Source organism: Gorilla gorilla, chromosome 13 (genome assembly GCF_029281585.2).
Source record: "Gorilla gorilla gorilla isolate KB3781 chromosome 13, NHGRI_mGorGor1-v2.1_pri, whole genome shotgun sequence".
Taxonomy (NCBI): domain Eukaryota; kingdom Metazoa; phylum Chordata; class Mammalia; order Primates; family Hominidae; genus Gorilla; species Gorilla gorilla.
This window is the reverse complement of record NC_073237.2, coordinates 100,291,044-100,312,920: the sequence shown is the minus strand read 5'-3', so window position 1 is coordinate 100,312,920 and position 21,877 is coordinate 100,291,044. Positions and strand designations below refer to the sequence as shown.

General features: G+C 37.0%; 1 long non-coding RNA gene across 1 annotated transcript in view; it reads left to right on the top strand.

Moving 5' to 3' along the window:
- LOC109028290 (uncharacterized) overlaps positions 1–21,099 on the top strand; it is a 40,712-nt gene extending 19,613 nt beyond the window's left edge. Inside the window, exons 2-3 of the long non-coding RNA XR_008668332.2 lie at positions 1,188–1,258; positions 20,898–21,099. This is a non-coding gene — a long non-coding RNA (uncharacterized lncRNA). The remainder of the gene's footprint in view (positions 1–1,187; positions 1,259–20,897) is intronic.
- The last annotated feature ends 778 nt before the right edge of the window (positions 21,100–21,877 follow it).

Sequence of the window (21,877 nt, the reverse complement as noted above, 5' to 3'; positions counted from 1 at the left end):
ACTGATTCAATATCATTACTTGTTATCATTCTGTCCAGGTCTTCTATATCTTCCTGTGAACACAGCATTTCTTGACTAGATTACAGATAGTCTCCCAATTGATTTACCAACTTCTGGTTTTGGCCCTTCCAATTTATCTGCCATCCAAATTATTGTTAGAGTGGTTGTCATAAAGTAAAAATGAACAAAAAAAATCAACTAACTGTAAAATCCTTCTGCTTAAAATTTTTAAGTGGTCATTACTGCAATTCAGGATAAAATTTACATTCCTTAACTTGGCATACCAGACCCTTCACTGTCTGTCACTGCATTATTTATTTACCCTTTCCCCCATATTCTCTCTATATAGCACCTTAATTTCCTATTATTTCCGTGAAGAATTACCACAAACTTAAGAGCTCAAAACAACAAATACTTATTCAAGTACAATTCTGGAGATCAGAAGGTACTAATGGTTTGTCAGGGCTGCATTTCTTCTGGAAGCTGTAGAGGAGAATCCAGTTCCTTGACTTTTCCAGCTTCTAGAAGCCCCCTGTGTTCCTTGACTTGTGGGCCATTCTTTCATCTTTAAAGTCAGCAGTGTGGCTTTTTCAGTCTTGCTCTTCTCTGCCCTCTGCCTCTGGTCCTTTCCTTCTCTAATTCCCCTCCTGCCTCTCTTTTCCCATTATAATGGCTCTTGTGATTACATCGTGCCTACCTGGCTAATGCAGGATAATTTTACTATCTGAAGATCCTCAACTTGATCATATCTGTAAAGTCCCTTTTGCCATATAAAGTAACATATTCACAGGTTCTGGGGATTAGGAATATTGGCATCTTTTGGGTGAGATGTTATTCTGTCTATCACACATATACTTTTAGTAACTATTAAAACCATATTGCTCTCCCTTCCTGGAATGACATTCTCCTCATTCCTATTTTCATTAGCTTCAGGTATTATCAAAAAACAAAGCTCAGCTTCAGGTTTCAATTCTCTTTTCTATGGAAAATCACACACAAACAAGAAGAAAAAGACATATACTCTAAACACATACTCTAGATAATGTCCACAACTTTGAAATATTAGTACATGGAAATGGGTGGCACAATAGCATCCGATTTATCAGAATGAAGAAATTCAAATCTAAGGGCTCGTAGAGAGAGATACTGTAAAATGCAAGCAGCTTTTTTTTTTTTTTTCTCCGTAGCATCTTGGAAAGGCCCAAAGAATTAGAAACATCAGATATCATAAAAGATCGAACAGGATAAAGTCAATGAGGTAAGTGAAAATAAAGTGGTTTGAAAATCTATATGAAGAGAAGTTATTACTCCACATTGTCAACAAAACTCTCACCTTTAAGGTACCCAATCTCCACCCACATCCCTGCAGAAGACAAGAAATGTTTCTGGAGAAACAGAACCAGAAAATCTTTGGGCTGTTTAAAGGTGGAGGTAACAACACAAAATTGAGTTTATGCCAAGCATAAACAGCTGAATTGCCTTTCTAATCGTATAGCACATGCTGATCAGCCCTATGCAAGCCTAACCAATTCCCGTTTCTCTAATTCTATCCCAATGTACCAGTCAGTAATTGTTTTCACTATGTCTTGCAATTTTCCATCTGTATTGGGTTTGTAAGGAAAGAAAAATTGATATGAATAACGGTTCTTAGTAGCAAGCTCATTCACGGAATCTGTGTACCAAAGGGTCGTGCTATATGTAGTTTTAGCCATAAAGTTAACAAAAACTAAGAGCAATACATTGATTACTAGGGAAAACACTAAAGATATTCTTCAAGTTCTTTCTTCAAACAATAAGGAAGACTCCTGGCTGAAGTAGAGGCAGGATCATAATTGGAGGATGAACAGATCCACTGAGTATTCATAACACTGAGTATTCATAACTGAGTATTTTAATATTTCTTATTAGGATAAAAAGATGCCAGAGTTTGCAATGTGAAATAAGCAACGGAAACATCAGTGATCAGAAAATGAGACACTTGGAGAAACTCATCAAAAAGTGCCAACTTTTTACATGCTTGGTCCTCTACCACCTAAGGGCATGGGGTCCCTTCAAAGGCTTGCTTTGCCCAAGTCTATAACATGGAGATGGCTCCTCTCAAAGTACTGTGGCTTATGAAGGGACTGCAGTGCCTGGCTAAAATAATATTCCTTCAGTGCTCACTCTTTTTTATTTTATTATTATTATACTTTAAATTTTAGGGTACATGTGCACAACGTGCAGGTTTGTTGCTTACGTATACATGTGCCATGTTGGTGTGCTGCACCCATTAACTCATCATTTAGCATTAGGTATATCTCCTAATGCTATCCCTCCCCCCTCCCCCCCACCCCACAACAGTCCCCGGTGTGTGATGTTCCCCTTTCTGTGTCCATGTGTTCTCATTGTTCAATTCCCACCTATGAGTGAGAACGTGCAGTGTTTGGTTTTTTGTCCATAAATCATGCTGCTATAAAGACACATGCACACGTTATGTTTATTGCGGCACTATTCACAATAGCAAAGACTTGGAACCAACCCAAATGTCCAACAATGATAGACTGGATTAAGAAAATGTGACACATATACACCATGGAATACTATGCAGCCATAAAAAAGGATGAGTTCATGTCCTTTGTAGGGACATGGATGAAGCTGGAAACCATCATTCTCAGCAAACACTCCTTTTTTTAAAAAAAAAAAAACAACTCTATAAAATCTGGAATTTTTAAATGTTGAGACTTTTAATTGAGCTTTTGACTTTGTGATCTGATGATGTTGCTTCATGACTGATGAACACACTGCTGGCAAACCTCATTCATTGGGTGGAAGCAGAATTAGTGACAAATCTACCAGGTTTAATACCTGGATGGCAAAATAGTCTATACAACAAACTCCCATGACACAAGTTTACCTATGTAACAAGCCTGCATATGTACCTCTCAACTTAAAATAAAAGTTAAAAAGCCCCTCCTGGTTTTACTTTCAAGGAAACTAGATAACATAATATGACAATGTGGTTTAAGAGAATGCTTTTGGGAAACAGGTTCAATGAATAAATAAAAACAATCGTAATTAGCCTATCATTCCATGTATTTATATGCAAATGATGCCTTTAAATTACTTGAGATTGCCTGAAAGTAATTTCTTCTTTGAATTAGTTATAAACTTTAAGCATACGGTTCACAATGGTTTTGCTCTATTAATTTGCCTAACAAACCATTTCTTTATCATTAGCACAAAGGTAAACATCAACATAATTAAGAAAATTTCCAAATTATTGTAATCTATGTAAATGACATTCATCTTACTGGGCAGAAGCAGATGTAAACCTAAATATCAGAAACAGTCACTGGCTATCACATGAGTGTTTCTAATGTATGTCTGATCATCCAAGAACTAGCATAAGTGCCAGTACTAGTTACAGAATAATATTGCTTTTAAGGCTGCCTATGACACAAAGTCAAAGCACAGAGTCCACTTCTAAAGACTTTGTATCTCTTTTTTTTATTTTTTATTTTTTATTTTATTATTATTATACTTTAAGTTTTAGGGTACATGTGCACAACGTGCAGGTTAGTTACATATGCATACATGTGCCATGCTGGTGTGCTGTACCCATTAACTCGTCATTTACATTAGGTATATCTCCTAATGCTATCCCTCCCCCCTCCCCCCACCCCACAACAGTCCCCAGAGAGTGATGTTCCCCTTCCTGTGTCCATGTGTTCTCATTGTTCAATTCCCACCTATGAGTGAGAACATGTGGTGTTTGGTTTTTTGTCCTTGCGATAGTTTACTGAGAATGATGATTTCCAGTTTCATCCATGTCCCTACAAAGGACATGAACTCATCCTTTTTTATGGCTGCATAGTATTCCATGGTGTGTATGTGCCACATTTCCTTAATCCAGTCTATAGTTGTTGGACACTTGGGTTGGTTCCAAGTCTTTGCTATTGTGAATAATTCTGCAATAAACATACGTGTGCATGTGTCTTTATAGCAGCATGACTTATAATCCTTTGGGTATATACCCAGTAATGGGATGGCTGGGTCAAATGGTATTTCTAGTTCTAGATCCCTGAGGAATCGCCACACTGACTTCCACAATGGTTGAACTAGTTTACAGTCCCACCAACAGTGTAAAAGTGTTCCTATTTCTCCACATCCTCTCCAGCACCTGTTGTTTCCTGACTTTTTAATGATTGCCATTCTAACTGGTGTGAGATGGTATCTCATTGTGGCTTTGATTTGCATTTCTTGATGGCCAGTGATGGTGTCTCATAGTTCCACCCAGCGTGTATGATCAGAGGAGAATCATGGCACACTTTAGCTCAGAAAAATAAGACATAGAGAAAGCAGATTTCTGAGTCTGGTAGTGATGTTAAGGGCACTATTGAGTGAGTGGGAGCTGCCAAGCAGAATCAGCTCCTGTGACAGATGCTCTCAGTTTAAAGAAGCAAATGCAAAACCGTAAGAAAAATAACTTTTCAGCACAAAAGCTCAGAGGCCCTTGAGGATAGATGATGCCAGAAAAATGTGAGATTATTGTTTCCGCCAGGGTATATTAATACTATAAACATAGATGATTTACTGAGAAAAAAGATCCTTGAAAACGTACCAAATGCATGATGCTGAATATAAAGTTAAACAGCAAAAACAGAGTGCCAACAAAACATAGATTCTTTGCCCTTCTTTCTTTTCCAGTGTACAGAAACATGACTGATGTCTCATAGGGATCCAGCGGATTCAACTGGGCACCAAACTGCATTCATTCATTTTCTTTCTCATTCTTTCTTCTCTTTTTAGATTCTTCATCTTCATTAAACTTATAGATAACCATCTACTAATTGAAGAGCTTAATGCTCAAGTTCATTATTTTGTTCAACAAATGTTTATCAAACAACTTTGAAGTGTCTGACACCCTTCTAGGCACCTAGGATATATCAGTGAACAAAATATACGAATTTCCTGCCCTATTGGAACTTACATTATAGTGGCAGTAGATGGTATAGACAGAAAACAATAAACATAACAACTGAGTAAATTATACTGTGTGATAGAAATTGCTATGGAAAGCAAGTAGATCACGTAAGCAGGGGGACCAAATTGTGGTAAGGGGGCTGGGTGTGGTGGCTCATGCCTGTAATCCCAGCACTTTGGGAGACCGAGGCGGGCAGATCACTTGAAGTCAGACGTTTGAGATCAGCCTGGCCACCATGGCGAAACCCCATGTCTACTAAAAATACAAAAATTAGCCCAGCGTGGTGGTGCGTACCTGTAGTCCTAGCTACTCCGGAGTCTGAGGCATGAGAATCACTGGAACCCAGGAGATGGAGGTTGCAATGAGCCAAGGTCACGCCACTGCACTCCAGCCTGGGCGACAGAGCAAGACTGTCTCCAAAACAAACAAACAAACAAACAAACAAACAAACAAACAAACAAAGAATTGTGGTAAGGGATGGTGGGAAGAAAGTGTTGCCATTTTAAATTGGATTGCCAAGGTAGGCTGAAATTGAGCAAAACTCATTTCCACTTCCGGCCTCTTATTCCGTACATGTTGTCAAACCTTGTTGAGTTCAGTTCTACCCACCCAAAATGTTATCTCGTCTGTGATTCCTGCCCTGATTCCCTCACACTCCTTAAACTCCCTTACATTCCCATGCATAGCTGACTGTGTTGTTGCTCATCCCGTTTCCCTTCTGAGCTGTGGACAGGTGTCATGCATGTGCATGTGTGGTCTGACAATTTCGCAGCGCAAGGGTTTTTGTCTCTGCTCCTCTGCCTGAGGACTTTTCCCAGTGCAGTGCTTGTAGTGCAGGGAAGCCCTGATATGCTGAGGATATAACAGCCCCCAGAGATAACCCTCAAACAATGAAAGATGTAAGTGAATAGATAAATAGCTCAGCTTCTCAATCCCCAGGTGGAGCAATTTTAAAATGCATTCCACTTAACTCCTCAGAGGCTTCTAGCAGAATTAAACATCAGTTGCCCCTGGACATTTCTATTTATTAATGCACTGTTTATTGGTATCTTGCCTTTCCCTGTCTCCCTCTCTGCACTCTCTTGCTTGTGCTTTCTGCACTCACTTTGTACATAACCTATCCATAGCCCGAATCTAAATTCAGACATTGCAATATTTCATTTCCGAACTCTTTATGGTTTTACTAAATTTTTCTTTATATTTTATTATTCATGGGCATTTTCTTCATCTACTAACTTGTGAATTCCTTAATTTACATCCTGAAAATTCTATATTACTAAACATAGCTTTTGACCTTTAAGCAAAAATATTAAGATATTTACATATTTGGTGAAGGTGACCTGGGTTTAGTTAATCAATTATGTGGGTTCAAATCTTGGCTCTGTCATTTGGTAACTATATTGGCGGACACTATTCTGTGCATCTGATTTCTCGTTAGTAGACTGGAGATAAAAAAATATCTACCTTGGGGGATTATACTAAGGATAAAATAAGATGACATATGTAAAGTTCTTAGTATGGTGCCTGGACATATATTAACCACTCCATCATTGTAAGCCCTCTCCTGACTCTCCCTGCCTTAGTCTCTCTTGGTAAATTCAATTCTTTAAAATAAAGGAACTGGAACAGGAATAGACTTTCAAGTCTGATGAAAATATTAACATAGTAAAGCAGAGGCATTTCATCTGAGTAAGAAGTATAACCATAAACTGATACATATTTCTGTCTTTCCCCTGTATTCTTTTTAATTCAGTAAAGAATGACGTTTTGAATTTGGCATCCTGTATGGCAAGCTTCCATTTATCTCTTCAAAGTGTTCAATATATATCGTGGAAATGCACTGACAATAAAATTACTTTGGCAAACTAGTTATCTAGGGCAGATGCATGCAAAAGATGTATTATATGTAGCATCTGTTTGCCAACCAAAAAAATGTTAATTATTAGATACCTATTTTTTCCCTCTTCTATGTTTTAAAATACTAAGTTGAGGATAGGGACATACTTTTCTTAGTGTGGCAACTTGCAAATTATAGTAAACAGTACTACTACTCAACTCACTAATAACTGTACATTGTGAAATGTTTTCAAAATATCAATTTTAATAACTACTCAATATGCAAAATTCTGTGTCAGATGTTTAAAGCATACTGAGAAGAATATGAATAGGTAGAAGATTTAGCATTGTGCATAAAACTGTAGGATGTGGTTAAATCAGTGTAATGAGAGAAATGTGAATTTATTGCAATATAGGTTTAAAAGACACAAGGATAGGATTCATTTCAAGAATCAGTAAACTTTCATGAGGAGATAATATCTGAGATGGGTAGGTCTGGAGGGTTTTAGCTTTCAGAAAATGAACAGAAGGTATTTCTGAAATGAGGGGCAACCTGTATAAAGACAGTACAAAAATTAAAGTATATTAAAAATAGATTCTGGTCTTCATCTAAAAAGTAGAGTGTACTGAAACAGGTTTTAGATAAGAAGGAGGAAGAAGCTGTAGGTAAGGAATACTGAAAGCCAGAAAGAGAGAGAGAGAGTAAGAAAGAGGCAGACAGATGTGTTAGCTTGCATCAAATGGAATGCTTTCAGCAGCAACTAATGAAAACTCCACTTTAATTCATTTAAACAATAAGGAAAATGTATTATCTCACACTAGCAGAAGAGTATCCTGCTTTTAGGAGCAAGTTACCCACAGTTTTGCTTAATTCAGTATTTCAATAATATAATTAAAGAACCAAGTTGTTTTCATTTTTCTCTCAGATAGGCTAGGATGTCAGCTTTGTCTCCCGCTAGCTCACCTCATGATCACAAACTGGCTACTGAAGCTTCAGGCATTACATGCAGACAAGACATAAACCAGAATAAGGATAAGAAATGTATCCATAATCCTTTTTCATGAATCTCTTTTCCTGAAACAAACTACCTCTCACTTTTCAGAGGGTAGAATTAGATTATATCCTCCTTGCTAAATCAATTGTTGACAAAAGGAATGCAATGCAATGCAATTTCCATGTTGGCTAAGAAAATTCAATTTATATCACTAAATCATTCTTAGGAGGAGTAAATGCTTAAAAAAACTGTTTTTTTGTTTTGTTTTGTGTGTGTGTGTGTGTTGTTTTTTTCAGAAAGAAGGGAGGAATGATTACTGAGTAAGCAATCAACAGTCCTTGTGGAAGTTAAAATGACCATGCATTTTGGTTTGCTTGGACAATTCCGGTTCATATGTGTCGTCCCAATGTAATTAATAATAGTGTCCTTTTTACTCTGAAAAATGTACTTATTTGGATAATAAATTATATGCTCACTGGAGCTAAACTGGTGATGGATAGACAATTAAGGATTTGAGTATGAGAGTTATGATTAAGAGTGATTAATTAGTTAATAATATGATCAAAACATCCAGAAGTGAAGACCAGGAGAAGAATTAGAAGATGATTAAGACAGATTCAAGCAAAAAAGTCTAAACTAGTGTGTGGCAGTGGGAATGGAAACAAAGAGGCAAAGTGTCCTTACAGAAGTAATAATTAAAAATTTGGCATCTGTTGATGTAAATACAGCAATAAGGGAGAAGCATAAAAGGTAAAAAGAGGCTTAAATATCTAAATTGCATGACTGAGAGGATCGCACTGCATTAATGGAAATAGTAAAGTCAGGAACACATAGTTTGATGGGTAGAATAACGAGTTTAGTTTTGACATGTTGAGTTTAGTTCTGTTAAGAAAATTGTGTGGAAGTATCAAGTAAGTATATTGAGAATTTTCAGTAGCCTCTGTGATAATTTAATTAGCTATATAGTTTTTTGATAGGCTGTCATAGGGTTTATAACCCAGTAAAAGTATGCAAGTAAACAAAAAATTCAATTTACCATTTACTTAATAAATAATTACTAAGTACCAGACTGTTCCAAGAGCTGAGGAATCAGCAGTAAACAAAGAGACCAAGTCTCCACTCTCTTGGAGCTTATATGCTAGAATAGGGAATCGCAGTAAACAATTCATGTATATCATGGCATATTTTTATAAAAGCTGTGAAAGAAAAATAAAGATTTTGGGATGAGCAGAAAAGTCTTTTGTGATAAGGTGATATTTGAACAAAGAACTGAGTAGGAAATAAGCCTACTGATATCCAGGCAAAGAATGTTCTAGTCTGAGAAACAGGAAATATAAACGCCCTTATGGGAAGTTTCCTGGAACCTGCAGGAACAGCAACAAGAGAAGAGTAGTATGTCTGGAGCCCAAGGAATGGGGAAGAAGGTAAAAGGTAACAACGTCAGACAGGTAACCAGGGGCCAGGTTGGATATAGCCTTATGGGTCCTGGTAATCACTCTGGATTTTGAATTGAGTAAGGCAGAAAGCTATGAGGATTTTTAATGCTGATGAGTGGGGAAAAGGCTGTTAACAGGTAAGGATAATGAGTAGAGTAGGGATACTAGTTAGAAGCCAATTACAAAAATTTTGTAAAGAAATGATTATGCTTTGGAGTAGGGAAGCAGCAGTGGGGATGGTAATAAGTGCTCATATTCAGAATTTATTTTAAAGGAGTATGCAGGTAGGAGAAAGGTTAAAATAAAGTGGTATTGTGGATGGCAAGAAAGAAGAGTATTTCATGAAGGAATGATGAACTGTTGAGGGTCCAGTGAGAGCAGAAAACATGGGGTCATTGGAGACTTTAACAAGAACAGTTATGTAGAGATGGTGAGGGTGGAAGAGAAACTGCAATGAATTTGAAGGGTGAACAGCTAGGAGGAGTGTAGAGAGCATGATGTGGCAACTCTTGTGACAAGTTTGGCCCAGAAAGGGAACAGAGAAATGGGAACAGAGTAAGCGGAGGTCAGGAAACATTGCTCCCAGATGGACTGTGGTAAACAGCAGTTGCATGCTAGTGGGAATACTTTAGTATATATGGAGAGATTGGTGATGCACAAGAGACGCAGAATAATCAGGCAGCAAAGCCCTTCAAAAGGTGAATGGCAAAAGGACATGGACTTGTAAAGGAATCACCTTTGCTGAATGTTGGGAGGGAGATGCCTCCTCCATTGCATTTAAAGGGCAGAAAAAGATGAGTGCAGAGTCAGGTAGGTTTGTTGATTTGGTGATGGGAAGAAGAGGAACTCCAATACAATGGCTTCTGTTTTATCTGTGAACTGTGAGGCAAGATCATCCCAATACAGTGGTGGTGGTGGGGGGAGGTATACAAAAAGCAATAAAAAGCAGCTGATTAGGAGACCGAGGTGGGCGGATCATGAGGTCAGGAGATCGAGACCATCCTGGCTAACACGTTGAAATCCCGTCTCTACTAAAAAAAACAAAAAACAAAAAAATTAGCCGGGCATGGTGGTGGGTGCCTGTAGTCCCAGCTACCTGGGAGGCTGAGGCAGGAGAACTGCATGAACCCGGGAGGTGGAGCTTGCAGTGAGCCAAGATCGCACCACTGCACTCCAGCCTGGGCGACACAGCAAGCAAGACTCCATCTCAACAAAAAAAAAAAAAAAAAAAAAAAAAAAAGCAGCTGAGTAGAAAATAGAAAAATAAGCTACTTGGAGAAATATATTGGGATTACAGGGTGCTAGTGAATATCTACTACAGGCCGGTAATCATGGTGTTTATGAATTTAAAGTGACACTAATTACATCAATTTCTCCAGCTGTGTGATTTTGTCAGTAATTTTTATTATGTTGTGATTAGAAATCAAAATGAGGTTGTAAATGTATATATCGAAAAAGTAAAATTTATAATGTTTAAACGAATGGAAGTTACCAGTTTCCCTTCAACAGGCACTTATTGAGCACCTGCTATGTGTCAGGCACTACAAATTCACAGATAGAAGTTATGGTCCCTGCTGTGAAACCCACATTATAACAGTGCCACAAGCAATTTCAGAATAACTACAATCCACTCAGGATAGAAGAGCATGCTGGTCTAGGCCATGTAAACATAGTTTTGTCTTGCATACGTGAGGTCTTCCAGCTCGAAGATTTCTGAACAACTTTATGATAAAAAACCAAAAATTATCAATATCTGATACTCCATCAATCATAGGATTATAACACATCAGGCATTTCTGATGTTCTATTCCCTTTCCTACAGATAAATATTGAAATATTCATCTACAATAATTGTCAAAGCAGCCTGAAATTCTGTATCCTACAGAACATCAGACTCTCCAAAAGTAAATTATATGTGTTTTTGCAAATTTAAATACTGATTCTGTTTACATGCGTACATTCTGCCTCTCAATAAAATGTACTAAGCATTTAACCCTCATTATCTCATTCAAACATCAGACACACATGAAAAGTAGATGTCATTACTACCACTTCTTTTTAGATGAAGAAATTGAGTCTAGGAGAAGTAGGTAAATTGCTGGGGATCACAGTTTGCAGCTGATTACACTAAAGTAGGCTTTAAATCTAATCTCCCTCAGTATGTACTTTTAAGAGACACCTCTCTAATTTTATTGTGATAAATATTTTTGTAAAATTGTTTTAAATGTTCAAAATATTACAATTTTACTGTGATACTATCACCATCATCCCATATCAACCCAGAGAGAGCATTCTTTTACATCTGACAATGTTGAGTTTTTGGACATTTCCGATAAGAAAAATATTTTTTTTCCATGTTATCTCTGAATAAATTTCTATTTTGCTCTTAATCCTCATCCAAATGAGCTTATGATGTGTTTCTCCTTAGAATTTCTGAGGGCAGACATTGTTTTAATTCTCCATTTATTCCTACTTTTTGGGTTCAGATTCTAGCACAGAGTTAGAGCTCAAAAATGCCTGTTTATCTGAACTAAAGATTGCACATGATATCCTGTGTGGTTTCTCAGAAGACACTGCCATAGGAGTTTGACCAGCTTTGGCTCTAGGCTTAGATCATGATGCTCTCTGGAAGTGCTGACCAAACGCCTCAGCAATACCCGGTGATTTGTGAACAGCATCGCCTCCAGGATGTTTGAAAGACCATGTATGTGAGATAAATAGTGATCTCGGTGAGTATGGGGTTTTCTTTGACTAATATTCAAGGTCAGGTCTTTCTGAGTGGTAGAGACCAAGAAAAGTGAGGCAGTGACTCTTTCATGCTTTTATAGCATGGTTGTCCGGCAACTGCTAACTATATAGCTCTCATCCCACGGTAGTGAAAGAAAGGTAAGGAGTAGGAGTGAGGGATGGGGGTTGGCCAGGGGGCTGGGAGGGTAGGGGGTGGGAGGAGGAGAGAGAGAGAGACAGAGAGACAGGTTCAGTTCCTCAATCTACTACTTAGTAGCTCTATAACCTTTAGTAAGTAACTTCTGTGAATTTCACTTTTCTTACTATGCATTTTTCTTCCAAAGTTGATAGGATTTATATTTCTTGTGATAAAAAGCTGGAAGTCTGCATAATGCAGAAAATGTTGAAAAAGTGGTAGCTGTTGATAGTGAGACATTTTTAGATTATGACTTCTTTGAAGCCAGGAATTATATCTTGTCAACCTTTATATTCTTGATGACAAGTCTAGCCCAACTTTGAGTAGTGAATTAAGAAAGAATTAATAATAGTGATAGCATTGTTCTATTTTTTTGTCTTTTGTCTTCCAAAGACCAGTGACCTTTAGGAATCTGAGGTTATGCATCAGCAGACTTTTCTAATCACTTATTAAAATCATAGAGAAAACTCCACAAGAAGTCTGGTTAAACAATTACGAGGTACACATTTATATTTTTAGTTACTAATCACAAACATTAAGTTAAATTGATTCTTTTTTCACTCAACCACTTGTCTAAGTGACAATAAACATAATCATTCTCATTATAAACTAATTTGAAAAGGTAATTTCCCAATTAATAAATATATACCAATGTAAAATGTGTCCTTATGATAAAATAATTAGAATAGCTGTTGACAACTTTGGAAAGAAAACAAAGAATTTTGTTAATGGCAAGACCTAATAAAAAATCTGATGTGCTAAACTAGAGAAACTGACAAGCACAATTCCCCCCACAAAAATAATTTGTTACCAATGATGAAACTGAGAAATTAACCAGAATGAAAGTTGTGAGATTTATAGTGAAAGCCCTCCGGGTAAAATTAATTTCTTTATAACACAGTTTAAAGTCAAACAAAAGGAAATTGCTTGTGCCAGATGGGGTACGGGAGGCATTGTGAATGAAAATGAGCATCTCTTTTCTGCTTACAAATATTTGAATTAAGATGATACCAGCGTGTCTAGTTAATGGAAAACAGTATTGATGGTTGTACAACTTTTAAAGATTTCCTCATTCCTTTTAAATGGACTTTGTCAACACAACAAAGTACTTTAAGCAATATATTAAGCCTGCCACTTACTATCACAGCACATGTATTCTCCTTGAATTATTGTTTCAGGCAAAACAGGAAGAATACAATGGCTAGAATGCTGGGCCTAGAGTCAGAGAACCACTATGTAGCTTTTCTTCAGGTTCTATTGCTGAGCAGAAGGAGTCTAAGAAAGTCAACCAGTCTCTAAAGGACAATTTCTTCATTAGTAAAATTAAAACAGAAACACCTGCCCTTCTATCAGCTGAGTCTCATGAAAATTAAATTATATAATGAAGGTGAACATTTCTTGTAAACCATAAAGTATATGTATATAACCTTTCATTTTGTGGTTTATCTTTCTGGAATTAGTCTAGAAATTGTCTCCAATTTTGCCTCGTATTTTATCTGAACCGTTGGTTCACAGCTGCTGGCTTTCTTTTTCTTGTAACCTCACGTATTTTCATGAATAACATTTCAAATCTAATCATTGATGTTGCAGCTGATGGTGATCTCTCTCTGCTCTAAGCACCTATAATAGTTATTTAGCACTTATGCTATGCCACCATTTATCTTCATTGCCTATATCCTCTCTACTTGGCTGTAACATCAACTCTTGAATATTAACACTTGTACTAAAAAGACTACTACTAATAGCTAACATTTATGGTTTACTGTATGCCAGACACTGTACTAAGCATTTTAAATGGACTATTAAATTTAATAAGAAGCAGGAAACACATTGTGTTTTACAGTGGGATCACATAATACATTTATTATATAATATGTATTAACATTTCACACTCGGCCAGGCATGGTGGCTCACGCCTGTAATCCCAGCACTTTGGGAGGCTGAGGCGGGTGGATCACCTGAGGTCAGGAGTTTGAGACCAGCATGGCCAACATGGTGAAACCCTGTCACTACTAAAAATACAAAAATTAGCTGGGCGTGTGGCACACACCTGTAGTCCCAGCTACTCGGGAGACTGAGGCAGGAAAATCACTTGAACCCGGGAGGCAGAGGTTGCAGTGAGCCGGTGAGCTGAGATCACACCACTGCACTCCAGCCTGGGCGATAGAGTGAGACTCTGTTGCAAAAAATAAATTAATTAATTAATTAAAAAATAAAAAATAATTTCGCACTCAGTAACTCAGACCGTCCACATATCAAAAAACCAACATACTAAAAAGATATAGAAATATAGATTTATATAGGGTAAACATTTATCCTACCATTTTATTTAATGCATTTATGCCCTAGAGTAAGAGTGAGATGGGAGAGGTAAATCTACTCTTTCTCCAGGTGAAGTCACTTCCCATATACCACTTGTTGTGTGTGCATCTTGCTATGGAATGTATAATGTTTAAAGACAGATATTTTTGGTACAACATGGACTGTGAATGCAGGCTATATCTGTTACTAAACTAAAGAAACAGTTTCAATGCTAGAAGAAAGCCTAGTTGTATTAAATGCAAGAGATGGTATGTCAGTCTCCAATGTGTTAACTTTCAAGAAATTTTCAAGACTAATTTGACTCTGTAGTTTGCTCTATATATGTTGAGTTGCCAATGAAGGAAAAAGTAATGACATAAACTTAAATTGAGAAGGGGAAGGAGGCTTTAAATGTTTGAGTAGAGAGGGGAATGTGTGAAATGGTTAGTAGTATGGTAGAGTTGGGGGGAAATGAATTAGGGAAGTGTAGATTTATCTGGCAATTGTAAAAATATGCTATGAATTTGCTACTTTGAATTTAAAGTGAAAATGAAACAAAAATGAAAGGTTATATGCATACACTTTATGGTTTACAAGAAATGTTCACCTTCATTATATAATTTGATTTTCATGAGACTCAGCTGATAAAATCAGCAAGATTGTTTTTTTTTCACTCCCAGTAGGTTTAGCTGCTCAAGTGAAAGAGGAAGTAGGGAGAGGCTTGTGATTAATAGGTTTTACCATATAAGTTCTTCCAGAGTGGAGGAGGGTAAAAAGAAATCAGCATATTTGCATAGGAGTTATTTTAATGCTGGGCCATAGAATGAAATTTAAGCTGAGTAAAAAGAAAGGGAGACATGGATTGAGGGAGTAGACACTGAAGAAATGGTAGGGTCAGTGTGTTGAATATAATCTGTGAGTGGGAGTATAAGAAGGAATTTGCTAAAAAGTCAAGAAGTATTGTTCCTAGAATGGGATGCTAGACATAAAAAATATTGGAGCTGATGCTGTAACTGGTAATGACAAGCTTTAAGGTGTGACTATGGGAATGGGTTGTTGAGGACGGGCAGATAAGCAATGTTTATTTCTCATGACTATGAAGACCATTATTAGTCATAGTTACTATTATAACTATGACTTTATTGTCCTAGCCCTTTGATATGGTTTGGATCTGTGTCCCTGCCTGAATGACATGTTGAGTTGTAATCCTCAGTGTTAGAGGTGGGGCCTGGTGGGAGGTAACGAGATCACGGGGGTGGATTCCCCTCTGGTGCTGTTCTTGGGATAGTGAGTGAATTCTCTTGAGATCTGGTCATTTAAAAGTGTGTGGCACCTTCCCTGCTTCCTCCTGCCCCAGCCATGTGAAGCTCCTCATTCCCCTTTTGCTTTCTGCCATGGTTGGAATTTCCTGATGCACCCCCCACCACAAGCAGAAACTGCAATGCTTCCCATACATCCTGCAGAACTATGAAGCAATTAAAAGTCTTTTCTTTATAAATTATCCAGTCTCAGACATTTCTTTATAGCAGTGCAAGAATGGACTAATACATCCTTCCATCCAGAGATAAACTGTGATGAGTCATAAAACAACTTTTTCACTGTCTATTGGGAATCTGGTGAAAAGATTTCAAATTAATCACTGGACTGCAAACTAACATTTATTTTCTAGGCCCACCCTGTCCACCACTGTGTCCAGTATCTCTTTGCTCAGTGGCAATAGAAAACAAATTATAACCAAAATCTGCAGGCCTGATTTTCTTTACTATCCTTGGCCAACACTAACAGCTGATATTCTGTCAGTATGTACAGGTATGACCATATCAACTATTAAAGTAATGAAGGAATTCCATGCAATTTGACAAATTGTCATTTGCTATCTTAAGGCTTCCTCGTTCCCATGGCACAGATAACCAAGCCCTTCTCTTGGGGCTACTCTGGTTCTCCCCAAGCTATAAGCAAAGGTTGAAATCTAGCCCAGAGAGAGCTTCCAAGATTTAATACTTGTGTGTCATCCATTCTGATTGACAGGATCAACTCTACCAACATCAAAAATAGAAGATTCTCGTTCTATCTACCCTCTCACTGCTCATACCTCCCCTCCCCCCCCCCCCCACTGTGCTGTGCTTCTTTTCTACAGACCCATTTCTCCCATTCTTGCTTAACTTACTGACAAATCCTTTCTGTTGTGCCTTCAGTTTAATTGATGACATTGAGAGCATCAGACAGGTATTTCCTCTGTTATCACCTACAAATTTATGATATTTATGATATTAGGAGTCATATTTAACAACTTTGCTTCAATTTTATAGTCTTTTATTTGAAATACGTATCTCTACCTGAAATTTGGATCCTGTCTCTTCCAAATTCTTTAGGAATCTTGTGAAATCAATAATTTTCTGTCTACCCATTTGTATCACCCTAAAAAATACAGTCTATGTTCTTCCACATTAAAATAAAAGACCCTTCCTTTGCCACACAGTCCTCACTAGCCTAGATCTCACTGTGTCTCTATAGCCAAGCTTTTTGAAAAGGAATCTCTTCTCACTGAAGAACTGGTTTCCTCACCTGCCAGTTCCACTTCAACTTATTGAAATCTGCCTTCTGCCTCTGGCACCAAACTGAAACTGCCCTCACGATGGTTACCAGTAATATTAGGATATTACTGCCAAAATCAACGTTTTTCTTTCAGTCCTTACATTATTTGAACATTCAGCAGCAGCACCCGACGCTGTTGATTACTTCCTCTTTCACAGGACTCTGTCCTCCCTTGGTTTTGGGGTCATTACCCTCACCAGCTTATTGTCATGTATCTGGGCCAATTCTTCGCAGTCTCCTCTAGTTCTGTTCAAGCCCTGTTAGTTTTCTCCATGATTCCCTCCTCATCTTTCTGTTCTCATACTATGTATTGATCCTATGTGACTTAATCTAAATTTTTGTCACAAAATACCTCTGATGTGCTGTTGACTTTCAGTGATGTAGCTTTTCTCTTTTTGTCCCATTTGATATCAATCCTTTTTTGTGTCTTTATATGTTCTCTATTTTATTTTTAAATTTCAACTGTCTCATGAATATCTACGATTGCATCTTTCACTAACACCTTAATTTATATGTACTTGAGCTGAATGATTTATTCTCTCCCCCAAATTTGTATAAGCTACAGTTCTTTTTTTCTTCCTTAGTAAATGGCACCATCTTCTTCCTAACCTCTGAAATAAGAATTCTAGGACTTACATTATATTTCTGTGTCTTACTCATTTTTCTTCAGCTCACAGTATTCACTAAATCAACAAGAACTGTAGCTTCTATGTTCTGATATCTTGTATCTGTGTTGTTTACAACACTCATAGCTCACCTCCTTGCCTTCTGTAAGCCATTTGCACCCTGCCCTATCCCATTCTAGGGTATTATTTCATCAAATGAAGAGTATGACTTAATTAACTCATTCATAAAATATTACTTCATACAATAAACTAGACATCTACAGATGTCTACTAGACAATCTGCATTATTTCCATATGACTTGCCAACAGGAAAATTATGCCATAGCTTCCAATAGATTTCAGGATGAAGAGAACACAAGGGCCTTTGCGATCTTGCTTTTGCTTGCTTATTCATTATTGTCATCACATTCCCCCTCCTAACTGCATTACCACACACTAATTAGTTGCCCCAATCATGCCTGCAGTTTCCACAGTAAGTGTGTGACTTATCCTGCTTTTGCATATCTTTTTCCATGAAACTATATCTAACAGCTTCGGTTTTCAATAAATGCCTAATAGATGAATTCCCTGCACAATGCTTTTGGAACTTAATCTTCTGTTGTCATCTTTCATTTCAAAAAATGACATATAATTCTATGACTACTTAAAATTGATTATAAAGATTCTGAGTACATGAATTTCATTTTATTCTCTATACCACCTAATGTCATTTTAGGAGGTACTGAAATGTATTTGTTAAAAATGCGTAAATAATTGAGTAAATGAATAAATGAAAATACTGTCTTTGAAACACATCACCACGTTTATGATTTGTTAGTGATTATCTTGCTTCATCTGGTGACTGAATTTAAAAATCTGAATTCTAGTTCAGCAGGAAGACATTTTAAAAGTCTTGTGGGATTCCGTGACTTTTTGCCACAAACAGCCCTGAAATAAGGTCCTTTCAAACCTTTTGAAGAGCTAGAGATTTGGAGGTTCAGACTCACATCAATGGTTTGGTACTTTTAAGGTATTATTTTATCAATTGGAGAGCATGACTTAATTCATAAAATATTACTTAATACCTACAATAAACTAGACATACAAGAGTGAGCAAAAGAAGACTCAGTCCCTGCTCCAATAAAGTGTACAATCTTGTGGAAAAGACAAGTTTAATGTTTAAGTCATATAAATAATGTAAATTATAAATATTTTAAGCACTGCAATGGAAAGACATATGGTGTTATAAATACTCATGAAAGAGAGATTTAACCTAGTCATGATGGTCTTAAAGGAAATGATATTTGACCAGGGACCCACTTAGCCTTTTTGAATCTCAGGTTTTTCATCTCTGGAGTGTAAAGAAAACCTTCTTTTAATCCTTAGAGAACTGCTGTGGAGTTTGGCTAAAATAATACAGTCACGTGCTGCATAAGAATATTTTGGTCAATGACAGACTACCTATAGGATGGTGGTTCCATATGATTATAATACTATATTTTTATTGTAACTTTTCTATGTTTAGATACACAAATACCATTGTGGCAAAGTTGCCTACAGTATTCAATACAGTAACATGCTGTATAAATTAAAAGCCTGGGAGCAATAGGCTACGCCTTATAGCATAGGTTGGTATTAGGCTGTACCATTCAGGTTTGCATGAGTACACTCTATGATGTTCATACAATGACCAAGTTTCCCAATGACTCATTTCCCAGAATGTATCCCCATTATTAAGTAACACATGACTGTATACATGAAAGGGTTTTGAAACTATATTATTTCCACTGGATTTCTGCCTCCTCTATATGTCATATTTCCTTCTCTTTCAAATGAGAGTAGGGCTTTGTTGTAAGTACGAGTCACAAAGCGACAAAGTTTTGATCATTGAATGAAATACTTTTCTTTTTTTATTTTTAATGTCTTTTAAATACAGATGGAGTCTCACTCTGTTGACCAGGCTGGTGTCAAACTCCTAGCCTTAAACCATCCTCCCTGAGATCTCAGCCTCCCAAAGTGCTGGGATTACAGGTGTGAGCCACCGCGCCCAGCCCATTGAATGAAATACTTTTATTTTTAAAGAAAAATAATTATACTGCCTGTGCCCTTCAGGTCTTTAGTTTTTCACCTCACATTTCAAATTTCCCAGGGTGGATTACAGATCATTATTGAACAGATGTTAATCAAGTGAATTAGCAGAAATAGGTAGCGAATCAACGGATTCAATAAACTTTCGCACACACTATCTTACCTTAGACAATGTGGGTTTCTGAAAAAGTAGATGGTTATGTCAAGCCTCCATAGCACTGCTGTATTCCACAACTAGGGCTTCTTGAGTGTCTCACTCTGTTTGTATCTGTATGTAGTTTTCCCTCATCATCTCTCCAGCATGGTGGCATTGCTAGCTAGACTTCTTATATGGCAGCTCAGGGCTCTGAAGGTTCATGCCTGGGAAAGAGGGAAAGCCTACTACACAATATTCCCTGTTATGACCTAGCCTTGGAAGTCATACAACATTCTATTCATTAGAATTTGAAAATGCATTTCAATATTGGTAAATGCTACATAAGTTTAATTCTAAGTTACACTATTTTTTTCACTGATACAATTTTTAGAAGTTATTCCCAACATGGAGAAATAGCCTTATTTTCTCAATTCCACATAGGGGCATATAGAATAAAAATGAGACTTTTCTTTTTTTTTAAATATGCATTGTTCTACAAAGGAATAACAACTTAATTACATTAAACAATTTGTCTTTACTGAAAGAATACATGAAATTTGGATGCTTTAGCTAATCCCATCAATAGATCACAGCTGTAAATTTGAATTGTGGAAGGAAGACAATACTAAGGATATGAGCAGACATAGTTAATCGGCTGAAATCCTTTTGTAATCTCAAAGTAAATTTTAAAATCTCCAGAAATTCTTTTCTGTATCTAAGGAAAACTTCAAACTTCCATGGGAAAATTAAAATTGACTACTAAAATGTTATCTAATGATTAAACATGCAAACAGAAAAATTCTGACTGTTTAGAGGAATTGGGAAATATTACTTTGTTATAACTATAACAAATAACTAATCTTTATGTTTCCAGAAAAAAGGAATAAATGATGGGTTTTGGTGACAAGGAGTACAAATTATATATAGAAATGTCCATGTTTCACTTTTTACTTAGCAACAGAAACTCCAAATTTTAACTTGAGATAATGTTAACATTTATTGTCATCCTTTACATCTAGGTTTGGACATGTGATTAAGTGTGCAACTTCAGGGAAATTTGACTATTGGAACAAGGCATGCTTTTCTTTATCCTTTACTCCCAAAGATTGGTTAGAATATGGACTTGATTGATGAGCAAATGTGCAGCCATCTTCGAGAATTCAGCATCATATTACTTCGGGCTGGGCAACATGACAGAATGAGCCAGCTTTGCCAATTGTTGTGGGGCCATCATGCTGGCAGTGTCCTTGTGGCTTGAAATTTTATGTGGAGGATAAATAAAGATTTATTTCGTTTAAGCTACTGTTATTTTGGCTTTTTCTGTTATCTTCAGAAAAACCTACTCCTAACTGATAATGTTTTGTGTGTTTTTTTTTGAGACAGAGTCTCGCACTGTCTCCCAGGCTGGTGTGCAGTGGCGCAGTCTCGCTCACTGCAATCTCCGCCTCCTAGGTTCAAGTGATTTTCCTGCCTCAGCCTCCTGAGTAGCTAGGATTACAGGTGCCTGCCACCATGCCCTGCTAATTTTTTTTTTCTGTATTTTTAGCAGAGATAGGGTTTCATTATGTTGGCTAGGCTGGTCTTGAACTCCTGACCTCGTGATCCTCCTGCCTCGGCCTCCCAAAGAGCTGGGATTACAGGCACGAGCCACCACGCCCGACCGCATTCTGTGTTTTTAAGCACATGGTTCCTTCTTTCTCTCTTCCCTGCTTCCTGGTTGGTCCTCTCCTCTGTATTTACCTTCACCCTCTTATTTTATTTATCTTTCTTTTACTACCACTGTTTCTTTCTCTTTCTTCCCATAAGTATCAATAACAGTAATAAACCATTATTTTGGTTGAATCATCCAATAGCAATGAGAGCTAATAGATTTTATTTTTCTTGTTCTTACTTTTTGAAGCCAGAAAATACAATATTTTAGATTTATATTTTTAAAAAACAAATGTAAAATCACCTCATCCTATGAATTTTTTTTTTTTGACTGGTACTCCACTGAAGG